The sequence below is a fragment of the Amblyomma mixtum genome, chromosome 10 (assembly GCF_055824585.1).
Source record: "Amblyomma mixtum isolate Tamu chromosome 10, ASM5582458v1, whole genome shotgun sequence".
In the NCBI taxonomy this organism is placed as follows: Eukaryota; Metazoa; Arthropoda; class Arachnida; order Ixodida; family Ixodidae; genus Amblyomma; species Amblyomma mixtum.
In genome coordinates this window covers 18,291,077-18,304,132 of record NC_143021.1, presented here as the reverse complement: position 1 = coordinate 18,304,132, position 13,056 = coordinate 18,291,077, and the positions used below count along the sequence as shown (strand labels likewise).

The following is a 13,056-nucleotide window of genomic DNA, read 5'->3' as shown; positions in this document are numbered from 1 at the left end:
TCGTCGGGAGTACCGCAAGCTTTACCGCGGCAACCTCATATACTGCGTACCACCCGGAATGCCCTCCTCAGGGATGGGTCATTAGGGAAAGTCTGTAGTACATGGGTGGGTTCAGTATACCCTGCATCCGCACCATGTGTAATGTGCTCGCTTTGCGAGGAGTACGCGATCTTGTGCGCAACCCAGACTATCCCGGGAGAACACTCCTCGCATACTTCCTGGGTACAGCGCGTAACGTGTTTTTTTCGCAACACGTGGTCGGCCCTACAGCCGAGCAGCCACTGGCATGTTTCGTTAACATGCGCCGCACACTGGCGTCGTTGACTGTGAGCGTGCCCGATCTGGATGCTGATGAAACCCCGGCCTCCAGGATCTCTGAGGCACTAACGATCGCTCAGCAGACCCGCGAACAACTCCAGAAAACGAGACGGGCACGCTGGCGCCATTTAACGTCAGCTGCGCTTCCTGCAGATATCAGGGACTTCGGCAGGTTGCGAGACTGGCGGGTCCTGCCCACAAAAGACCGCCTTGCGGCGTGGGGCGTGGCTACGCCTGCAGAGCCTAGCAGAGCGAGCAGCGTGAAAGGCGGGGCTAAGACAACGAAAAGCAAGGCTTTCGTAGCCCGCGAGCAAACGAATCCATCTACAACTATGCCTGACGGCATTAACTGCGAAGAAAGACTGCAGTCGCTCGCGCTTCAGACCAAATCCTCCGAAAAAAAAAAAAAACGCGACTGACAACTCAAGAGCGGAACTCGTATCGTAAAGACGGGGGTCCAGCTTATTATCAATGCTTTCTCGGCCGATCCTATGCAGCCAAACCTTTCGGTAAGACGCATTACTTTTTGCGGACGGAATGACGAAAAACCTTTCCCACTTCCTCCTCGCTGGTTGCACCCGCAAGAGCAACAAAAGCTCGGCGTCGCTGCAGCGCTTACACACGATCAAAGATGGAGAAACGCTCCCGTCAAAACTGTGTTGCGCGAAAAGGAAACGAAGCCCCGGCAATGGCGCCGGTATCTGCTGCGAAGCCAAAAAGCGCGCGCTAACACTTGACCATGGCGCCTCAGCCAATGAGAGGCTCGATTATCCGGCGGCGCGCTAGGAGAGGAGGAGTGTCGGAAAGTTGAAAGCTTTTCGCTGCTTTTGTTTCATTGAGGGTCTTTACCCCAAAAGTCCAACAAGCGCCACTCAAACAGTGGTCATACAAGTTGTCGTCCCAAGTGGGCCTCATGGATACCCACTGCCACCTAGACTTCCTTTTCCACAAAGTGGGTCACAGTGGTTCCTACGCCCAAATTCCGTAACAAGCACGCAGACACTTCCCCGGACTGCTATGATGGCTGCGTGGCAAACTTCTGCGACCCGTCGACTTTTAAGCAGGCACAACATCAAAAGAAATCTCGATGCGAATCCTGGCTTTTCCTCAGGCACGTGATATCTTGGTCCGTCCTCAGAGGCTTACTGCCAACATTTTTTATTCGTCACGCTCAATGTTCTCCATGCGCTACGCGTTCATTTGAAGGGATAAGTTTACCTCTGATGCTTCCACGGCATGAAAGCAGTGGCGTGCTAATTAACTTCTGGGCACCGTGAAAGCTGAGACGGCCCTCAGTGCTATGCTGCCCGGTAGGTGCTTTCGTTTCATACAAACGCTATGGTGCTCATGTGCTGATTTTTTTGAGGCCGAATTCTAATGCTTCTTGGCTGGCAGATTTCGGTGAGCATAATATGGTTACATCTTTACACGTTGCTCGAATTCGCGGGCACTGCTCAGCACCAGCATGCACTTAGTTCCTCTTTGCCGTACGTGTGCTGATTTTTAAGAACCTCTGCAGCGTCACATGTGGGAGAAGATCCTGGCTGAAGAAGGTGTCTGGGGTGCATTTGGGTGCCACCCTCACATGGCCCGCCAATACACAGAGGATGTCGAAGAGCACCTCATCAGGGCACTGGAACATCCCAAGGTGGTCGCCCTGGGTGAAATAGGACTCGATTACTCGCACAGGTGAGTGTGCGCGCTAGCGAATTTCTTCATTTCATCACACTAACAGGGCGTCAGTGAACGGATAGAATAACACCTCAGATTGATCACGTCATACCAGATTTCCACGTTTATGAAAGTTCACATGTGCTTCGAGGGGGAACATCGCAGGAACGCGACACGGGCGCTAACTATCAACTTTGATAGTCAGCGCCTGTGTGTCTTTCGTTGATCCTTGCGTCGCTACCTGCGCTGTTCCCTCACCATGCAAAAGAAGCAGCTAGCCCGCCAAATCGCTCTTATATGTACTTTACTGTGCTGCGCGTTTGTGATCTGTGACCAAAGCAGTTATTTCACAAGCCATCACGCACTGATAAAAGTAGCGTCTGTTCTGTCAGAATTTGAGTCACGGGGCTCCAAATACTATATTTCCGTGCGTGCAATTTTGCGTCAAAATTGATGCGTCTTGTAGTCTTGCTTCGCTGCGTCAGCAACCTTTGTGAGCAATCTGTTGCGGTGGTTATTTCCAGCGCGCAGTGAAATGGGGGCCCTTTTACTGACGCTAGTTTCTCTGCCTGCGGAATTTTCTTCCTGCATAAAGCGTGCCTTCATTGACGCTCGAAACACACGTCTCGCTTTTGCAGGAACAACTGTGAGCATGAAAATGAGAAGCGCGTTTTCGAGAGGCAGGTCCGTCTGGCCCTGAATGGCCGTCTGCCCCTCATCATCCACTCTAGGGACTCCACGGTAGACACCCTCGAGATCCTCAAAAAGGTAAGTTGACTTCCCTGCTACGCTTGATGCTGAACGCAGCTTTGACGGAGTCCGGGACAGAGATGATAAGGCGGCACGTACGTTCGCCGCGTTGCGACCTTCACCTGTGAGTTTACGGGCACTGCAGGCCCGCAATTTTCGAAATTTGCGAGATTTAGCCATATAGCCGTACTTCATACAGCTTCAGTTGGAGGCTAATCCATTTTAGAAATACCAAATGCAGATATGGCAGTAACTATACCTGCCACTTAAATATCACTTATTGCACAAGACAAAAAGCCGGTCTAGGTGGTTCCTCATGCTTGGAACGGTACACCTAAAAGTATTGGGTAAAACTATTGTTTACATGTCTAAACTATTAACTAATGTCAACAAGCGCTAGTATTACAATCCTGCATAAATAATCTCGATTATTGAATAACGCTGTTCATAAAAATTCAGGTACACCTTCGCTAACACTGCCTCTATATTGACCGTATGCTTCCGATTCCTCTTGCTGGGTTGTCGATTTCTCGTCAGTATCAGTAGCATAGTGGCGTGTAGAATTCTTTATATTTTAGCCGTAAATACTTGTACAGACCGTACTTCTTTTATTTACAATCTCCGGGCAGTATATGGCAGTGTAGTTTAGTCGCTAATTCTATGCCTCCCCCCCCCTCCCCCTACAGATGGTCCCGACTGGCTACCCGATTCATCGCCACTGCTTCACAGGCGGTTGGCCCGAAGCGCAGCAATGGCTTGCCGAGTTTCCCAACCTGTGCCTGGGACTCACCCCTCTGGTGGGTTTCTCAAACGCCGGCCGTGTCCTCGTGGTTGCCCGCAACATCCCCCTGGACCGACTGCTGATTGAGACGGATGCACCATATTTCCTTCCGCAATCCGTGAGTATGGATTGTGGTGTTATATTGTCGCGAGTGGAAGAAAAAGACGAGGAGTGTTTGCCGCGCGCCGACGACGACGTTGCTGCTGGTGGACCTCTCATGTTTTTCTGTGCTCCCTGTCTTCACCTGTTCTCGCCGCCGGCCTGTACGTCAAGTCGTGACATTTGGTGCAGGTGCTGGGTAACGCATCTCATGCAACGCACCCCGCCTCGTAGTTCGAGCCCCGTACTAAGTCCTGGCCGTCGAGTTTTCTTGGAGGGGCCCTCGGCGGAAACTGAGACTCGCGCTAGCCGACGTCAGCAAGGCCAAGCGCCCGAATTCGGACTCTTGCCCGAGGGATCGCGGACATCTAGGACAGCCAACGTCACCATGGCGTCCCAGTCACAACAAACCGACCCCGCGATATCATCGAGGATCGTCTACGTGCCTGTCACTCCAAGATCTGTCGTGCCGTTCCGTGGCGATGGCCTTGACGATGTTGAAGACTGGGTCCAACACTATGAAAGAGTAGCGCGACATAACGGGTGGACTCCCGACCAATGCCTGCCGAACCTGTACTTCTCCCTGGAAGCCACAGCGAAGTATTGGTTTTAGAACCATGAGGCTTCGTTAACATCATGGGAGACGCACGTTCGCGAACCAGCACCGGCGACAGCAAGCTGAAGATCTGCTCCATGCTCTCATCCAGGGACCTACCGAAAGCGTCAGAAGCTTCGTCGAAGACGTGCTGCGTCTGAGTGCCCGCGCCGACCCGCGGGCTACTGAGGAGAAAAAGGTACGGGCGCTGATGAGGGGTGTCCGGAATAACATCTTTGGAGGCCTCATCCGCAATCCTCCGACCACAGTAGCCGGATTCGTCGCTGAAGCCACCAACATCGAGCACGCATTGGCGACAAGAACCAGTCACTTTCAGAGACTGAGCGCCCTTCCTGTCGTCTCAAGTCTTGGCTCGTCTGGCTTGGGCGGAGTTGGTCTCGCCGATGTTCGAGAAATAATTCGCGACGTCATCCGCGAGGAGCTGAAAAAGCTCTTCCCTACTCCTGAGCAGTCCGCCTCTGTCTCCATCGCGTCCGCCGTTCGCGAAGAACTGCGACACGCGCTGGCGCCAGAAGACGTCCCAATTGTAGCTGCAGCCGACTCACCAGCTCTTAGCTACGCCGCCGCAGTTCGTCGTCCTCCTCCCGCCCATCGCCAGGACCAGAGCGCTCCCGATTCCGCCCTTCGACGCCGCGAGTTCCTGCACTCGTCTGATGCACGCCTGGGACCGCCGAGACGCAGGAAGACCGACATCTGGAGGACTGCGGACCGGCGACCACTGTGTTTTCACTGCGGTGAGCCTGATCACATGTATCGCTCCGGTCCATACCGCGAACTCGGCCTAAGGGGTTTTCACCGGGCCGATCCGTGCCCCCGCTACGGTGAGCAGCCCCGCGACATACAAGACTACCTTCGACGTTCTCCATCACCGGTTACAGCTCCTCGTCGCACCTCCCGGTCGCCGCCCCCTCGCCGCCCACCGTCCCCTTCTCGCGGGTCTCGCCGTGAGAGCCTCTCGCCGCTTCGGGAAAACTGAGTACGGCAACGCCTGGAGGTGGCGTTGCCGGAGTCGCACGAAGCAAAGAACCTCCGCCTACGTTATGTGTCCCAGCTCGACCGATGGTATCCTTGGAAGCGCAAACCGTTTTGTAACCTCTAGCAATGTGAACATTCTGATCGACGGACGCGACGTAACGGCGCTTGTGGACACCGGCGCCGATTACTCGGTCTTCAGCGGCAGTTTCTCTCGGCGCCTTCGCAAGGTTACCACCCAGTGGGACGGACCGCCCATACGTACCGCGGGCGGCCACATCGTAAACCCTGTTGGCAAGTGCACTGCCCGCGTCGAGATCCACGGTGAGACGTGCCCCGCCACATTCGTGATATTGGAGAATTGCTCTAAAGATGCTATTCTGGGCATGGACTTTCTCCGTGAATATGGCGCCGTAATCGACATAGGGCAGAACAGGTTGACCCTCCGCGCACGTTCTTCATCGCCAGTACCGCCCCGGGCTACAGGCTTTGCGATGAAAGTTGATGCCGACCATGTACACTTGCCGCCGTTGTCGACAGTTTTCCTGCCGGTCCGAGCCGATACAACAGCATGTGGAGAAGGCGTTCTGGAAGGCAGTGTCCAGATGTTACTTACGCGTGGCATTGGTTTTGCGCGAGGGGTCTCAAATGTTCAACGAGGGCGAGCCAATATCTTCGTGACCAACTTCAGGAACGAGCCGCAGCACCTGACGAAAGGGTCAGTAGTAGCCCAAATGGAAGAACTTAGCGACGTTCGTGAAGCAGTTGCGCTGCCTAAGGAGGCGGCCCCGCCCGAGTCACGAGACCCTACAACGTTGCCCCTGGATATCGATCCCAAACTTGAGCCTTCCCAAACACGCGAACTGCTCTCTCTTTTGCATCGGTACAACGACTGTTTCGCGACGACATCCGGAGTTCGCCAGACACCCGTCGCCAAGCATCGAATTATTGTCGACACCGCAACGCACCCGATTCGCCAAACGCCATACCGCGTTTCCTTGAAGGAAAGGGAAACCATCCAGGAGCAAGTGCGCGAAATGATACGCGACGACGTCATCCAACCATCCAACAGTCCATGGTCCGCACCTGTAGTGCTGGTCAAGAAAAAAGACGGGACCCTTCGATTTTGCGTTGACTACCAGCGACTCAATAAGGTGACCAAGAAGGACGTGTATCCACTCCCACGCATCGACGATACCCTCGACCGTCTTCGTCATGCCCGCTATTTTTCGTCCATCCACTTGAAGAGCGGATACTGGCAAATTGAAGTGGATGAGCGCGACCGCGAGAAGACCGCATTTATAACCCCGGATGGCCTCTACGAGTTTAGTAAAACTCTAGTTTGGGCGAGTTGGTTCATGATGACCTGAGTCCTGTGTTTTGTGTGCCTTCTGTGTCCCCGTTTCTTGCGCCATACCAGTTTTTATTTCTACGAGTTTAAGGTGATGCCGTTTGGCCTGTGTACAGCGCCCGCGACATTTCAACGAGTCATGGATACTGTGCTAGCCGGTCTGAAGTGGCAGACATGTCTCGTGTATCTGGATGACGTTGTCATCTTCTCAAGCACTTTCAGAGACCATCTGGTGCGTCTTGAAGCAGTTCTTCAAACTCTTCTGAACGCCGGACTTACGCTCAAGCCTTCGAAGTGCCGCTTCGCATACAGTGAACTGAAGTTCCTTGGTCATATCGTCAGCCAAGTGGGTGTGAAGCCAGATCCCGAGAAAACGGCTGCCGTCGCATCCTTCCCTCCACCGTCGGACAAGAAGACCGTCAGAAGCTTTCTCGGTCTTTGCGCATACTTCAGGCGTTTCGTTCAGAACTTTGCCCACATCGCGGCGCCACTTTACCGCCTTACGAAGGATAGCGTTGTCTTTGAGTGGACCGAGGAGCAACAATCAGCATTCCGCCAATTAAAACACGCCCTTGCAACATCCCCCATACTAGGCCGTTTTGATCAAGCCGCAGACACTGAACTCCACACGGACGCCAGCAACAAAGGACTAGGAGCAGTGCTGGTGCAATTTCAGGACGGCGCTGAGAGGGTTATTGCGTATGCCAGCCGAGCTCTTTCGCAGGCGGAGGGCAATTACTCGACAACTGAAAAAGAGTGTCTCGCTGTCATCTGGGCCATCACCAAATTCCGGCCCTATCTGTACGGCCGCCCTTTTCGTGTCGTCACCGACCACCATTCGCTGTGCTGGCTCGCAAATATTAAGGATCTAGCAGGCCGCCTTGCTCGGTGGAGCCTTCGGCTACAGGAGTACGACGTCACCATCACCTACAAGTCCGGCCGCAAACATCATGATGCTGACTGCTTGTCTCGAGCCCCTGTGGAGCCGGCACCGGGAGGCGAAAATGACGACGAGGACGGCTTTCTTGGGGCATTGGACACGGCAGATATGGCTGCTCGGCAACGCAGTGATCCTCAGATTGGTCAGCTGATGGCGCACTTGGAAGGCCACGAAGCTGCGGTGCCTCGCGTTTTCCAGCGCATGCTGCCGACGTTCAAGATAATGCACGGCGTATTTTACAAGCAGAACTTCGACAGCAGCCCGAGGTCGTGGCTTCTTGTTGTGCCAGAAGACCTGCACTCCGAGGTCGCCCAAGCTTACCACGACGATCCTACAGCTGGTCACCTTGGCTACAGCCGGAGAATTTCACGTATTCGAGAACGGTACTACTGGCCGACACTTCCCAAGTACGTCCGTCACTACGTAAGAACTTGTCGAGAGTGTCAAAGGCGCAAAACACCGCCCATACGACCGAGCTGGTCTTCTCCGACCACTCGAACCACCACCTGCTCCGTTCTAGACTGTCGGAATGGATTTTCTTGGTCCATTTCCGACGTCGCATTCGGGCAACAGGTACGTTATTATAGCGACGGACTACCTAACGTGATACGCGGAGTCCCGAGCACTTCCGTCTGCGACAGCTGTTGAGGCAGCCAAATTTTTTATTGAGTGCATAGTGCTCCGTCACGGTGCCCCTGCCGTTTTGATCACTGACCGGGGTGCCGCGTTTCTGGCCAAGCTCACACAGGAGATCCTCCGTCTCAGCTGCACCAGCCACCGCCGAACTACTGCGTACCATCCGCAAACGAATGGGCTGACGGAGCGGCTGAACAAGACCATGGCCGACATGATCGCCATGTACGTGGATGTCGCCCATCGCAGTTGGGACTCCGTACTGCCCTACGTTACATTCGCTTATAATACCGCCGTCCAGGAGACGACCGGTATGACCCCTTTCCAGCTGGTCCACGGCAGACAGGTCACCACGATGCTTGACGCTATGCTACCGCACGAGCCGCCTGTCGACGTAGACGATGGTGCCCGACTAGTATGCGAGCGCGCGGAAGAAGCTCGGCAACTCGCTAGACTCCGCATCCAACACCAACAGCATGCCGACGGTCGTCGGTACGATCTCCGTCGACGCGACGTCCATTTTTACCCTGGAGACAAGGTCTGGGTGTGGACGCCAGTACGCCGTCGAGGTCTCTCCGACAAACTCATAAAGCGGTACTTTGGGCCGTATACAGTTCTTCGCCGCATCGGTGAACTCAACTACGAGGTGCTGCCCGAAGGAACACGACCGTCACCGCGTCGTTCACCCCGCCCTGAAATTGTGCACGTAGTGCGGCTTAAGGCGTACTACGCGCGATGATCGTCTGCCCCCGAACGGATTTGCCCACCTCCTTCTACACTGGCCAGCAGGAGTTTTTGTGCGTGTGTGCGGCTTTGCGCCCTGTGCCTTTGCTTCCGTGTTAGCATCGGGACGATGCTTCTTTATAGGGGGAGGTAGTGTCGCGAGTGGAAGAAAAAGATGAGTGTTTGCCGCGCGCCGACGACGACGTTGCTCCTGGGGGACCTCTGTTTTTCTGTGCTCCCTGTCTTCACCTGTTCTCGCCGCCGGCCTGTACTTCAAGCCTTGACAATATTGGGCACTTATGTGCTTGCCCTTACAAAAATTTGTAGTAACATTCTTTCGAAAGTCTTCAGACAAATGTTAATAGAACCTATCAACAGTGAATAGAGAGTCGTTTAAATGTCTTTATACTTTCTAGTAACAATCTATCAAAAGTCTTCCGACAATTGGCCACCGTTATCCAAAAGACTCAAGAACATATAAAGTCTATAATTCCCATCATTCGCTTATCGACAGTTCCTATATGCGTCTGGCCAGCCGCATACCAGCAATGTCTACCAGCACCCTACCAGCAGTCTTCCGACAATTGGCCGCCGTTATCCGAAAGACTCAAGAACATAGAAAGTCTAAAATTCCCATCGCTCGCTTATCGACAGTTCCTATATACGTCTGATCAGCTGCATACCAGCAATGTCTACCAGCACCCTACCAGCAGTCTTCCGACAATTGGCCACCGTTATCCGAAAGACTCAAGAACATAGAAAGTCTAAAATTCCCATCGCTCGCTTATCGACAGTTCCTATATACGTCTGATCAGCTGCATACCAGCAATGTCTACCAGCACCCTACCAGCAGTTTTCCGACAATTGGCCGCCGTTATCCAAAATTTGTGACGGAACAGCGCAAAACACCGGGACAAGAGACAAGCGCTGACTTACAACTGGTTTTTATTTCGAAGAAACACTGCTTCTTATACCTTCTTCCCCCTAAAAAAATACAACAAATGCGTCACAACCATATCGTTCAAGCGTCCAAAAAAACATAAGATAAATAATCACAGAGATTTATAATCACATTTTTAACATTTCAAATTCTTTCTTAGTCAAAGCAACAGACGGCGTGCTGACACAATCGTCGCGCAGACTCGCTATCGAAGCTGCCTCGATTATTTCCCTGACTAACTGGTCTTTGTGATTAGCCAAAGCTTTGCATTTCTGGAAAACAGGTGCACAACTTGTTGAAGGGCAATCTCTGCAATGAATTCCCAGGTTCCGGCAAGCTTGCTCGAAATTAGTTTTGTGTTCTAGTAGCCTTTCGTTCATGCACCTACCAGTCTGCCCTATGTATTGTTTACCACATGCCACTGGCAACGAATAAACAAGGCCTTCGGTGCACTCCACAAAGGGTGTTCGATGCTTTATCGTGCATCCCTGCTTCTTTTTGGTCGGGTCGGAATTGACTCGTCTTCGCTTTCTTCGCCAGGCTGAACGGCTTGGCAACTCGGGTTACCCCTCGCACCTTTTGGTTTCTGTTGCCAAGCAGATAAAAAAGCACCTGATGCAGGCTAGGCCCGAGCAGCAAGATGAGGCAAAGAAACAAAAAGAAAGGAGGCCGGTAGTAGCAATACCGTATATTCACAACGTTTCTCATCGCCTGAAGAGCATAGGTCGAAGAGCTGGCGTGAATGTAGTGATGACTGCTCCTAACAAACTCAAAAGTCTGTGCAGACGAGTCAATTCCGACCCGACCAAAAAGAAGCAGGGATGCACGATAAAGCATCGAACACCCTTTGTGGAGTGCACCGAAGGCCTTGTTTATTCGTTGCCAGTGGCATGTGGTAAACAACACATAGGGCAGACTGGTAGGTGCATGAACGAAAGGCTACTAGAACACAAAACTAATTTCGAGCAAGCTTGCCGGAACCTGGGAATTCATTGCAGAGAATGCCCTTCAACAAGTTGTGCACCTGTTTTCCAGAAATGCAAAGCTTTGGCTAATCACAAAGACCAGTTAGTCAGGGAAATAATCGAGGCAGCTTCGATAGCGAGTCTGCGCGACGATTGTGTCAGCACGCCGTCTGTTGCTTTGACTAAGAAAGAATTTGAAATGTTAAAAATGTGATTATAAATCTCTGTGATTATTTATCTTATGTTTTTTTTGGACGCTTGAACGATATGGTTGTGACGCATTTGTTGTATTTTTTTTAGGGGGAAGAAGGTATAAGAAGCAGTGTTTCTTCGAAATAAAAACCAGTTGTAAGTCAGCGCTTGTCTCTTGTCCCGGTGTTTTGCGCTGTTCCGTCACAAATGAATAACCAACATGCCCAAGCTGCTGTCCTGGTTATCCAAAAGAATCCAGTACGAAGAAAGCATTTATAATTTCTACCATAAGCCTATCAATGTCTGGAAATGTGTGCATTAACTATATGCATAATGCTTAATTTCATGTGGTTCGGTATAGCGTTTCTTATGGTCGCTCAGCCAAATATTTGGTGCGAACAGGAATTTCATATTTATGTGTCTGTAAGCAGCCGCCAGTGTAGAATAGTGTGCACAAAAGTTACGAAAGATCCGCTGTTTTGCCCCACTTTATTTCCACAGTTTATTTATGGCATCAATAGGTTACGTCGTACGGTAACAAAACACAAACTTTAGTCCCGTGCCGAGTGTTTTGCTCCGGTCAGAAATGATTCTTAGTGGTTTCAGTACGCCCGACTAACTGCTAGTACAACCGTGGGTCTCCCCTACGGCTAATTGTTCGAAGCACTACATGGGTCCCTCAGAATATAACAGGACATGTGCAGCAGATTCATTGTTACAAAATACCTGCAAAGTATAGTAATCCACCTATTGGCGTGTTCGCTCACCAGATCCACCCTCTTTCCGCTAGTGACCTCTTCCCTTTCAATGTGTTCTTTAAGGAGTCGGGACGTCTCAAAGCCTCCCACCCCGGGATGGCAATACACGTGGACACCCGGCTTGCCTCACTGCGAGGTATCGAAGTGGAGGACATGCTTTCGGCAGTCCGCAAGAACACCCACCGCACATATAAAATCTAACCTCGTGCTGTGCGACACGCCGCAGTGCACAGAGTATGCTGACAATGGGGCCTCCCCGGCTGCCGGTCACCAAAATTAGTGCTGTTTTAATGTCACTTCCGCACCGCGCTATTATATTTTATGTGGGCACCTGAGCATTTTTTGCTGTTACTTCCTGGTGTAGTTTTTATAACGTTGTAAATTAAAGTTTCTTTTTAATGATTTCACAGGTGTGTTCCCTAGGCTTGCATTGTGGTTGCCTTGCATTTGTCCTTAATTGATCTCACAGTCTAGGCTGACCGCTGTTGTGAATATTTTGAGTTAGCAATAACGTATTGCTCGGACATTTTTACATGGATTCCACCGCCCCGTCATGTGATGTTTCAAGGGATTCAAATAGTACATGACTAACTTCACAGCAGTATATTCGCCTGTCGCACGGAATGAAAGGATTTTTAAGGATGAAATGTTTCTAACCCTTTTTTCCGCAAAATGAGGCAAATATTGTCCGGAAACCACAGTGCTCCTGAAGCCGAGCTTAAGAGGAAACCTGACAACAGAAACATGCGGATAAGCTTAGCCGCAATATTGGGAAACTTTTCGTCCGAAAACTGCAGCGTAGAATGAGATTTGAACCAGGGCTGTTTAAAAAAGATCAGCCTCACTGCCCGCTGTCTTGAGACTCAGGTCCTTGAGCGCTTTCTTTTTTCGTTTTGTTTATTCAGCCGGCCAACATCTGGTCGTTGCTGACCTCAGTCGACTCTGAACATACCCATCCGGGGCCATTATCCATGATTTGGAGTGAATACCAGCGCTAATCACATAGACGAATGAGCGAAAAAAAGAGGAGTGAGGCGGAAATGCATTGTAGCTAAACTATTGAAAACTAAAGAAGTACAATAATCTTGATTTTATTTAACGAGGAAATATTCCAGCTGCAATAATGTATCCGCGAATGTATTCACGAATCCCATCTCGCTTCTACTGAATGAAGGAACAACTGGCAGTGACACAAGGAGCCCTAACCACGAGCGAGAGACCACAAGCATGTCTTCTTCCGAAGTGAGAACCGCGGTTAAGATGGAGGAAGTTGTTCATTTGATTCAAATTTCCCGCAAGTGTCCCGAGGGTTTTTGCAGCGCACCTGCATCTGCATAAATACAAATT

At 51.4% G+C, this 13,056-nt stretch overlaps 1 pseudogene; it reads left to right on the top strand.

Moving 5' to 3' along the window:
* Positions 1 to 299: 299 nt before the first annotated feature.
* Positions 300 to 12,006, top strand: LOC149325262 (3'-5' RNA nuclease TATDN2-like; annotated as a pseudogene).
* The last annotated feature ends 1,050 nt before the right edge of the window (positions 12,007 to 13,056 follow it).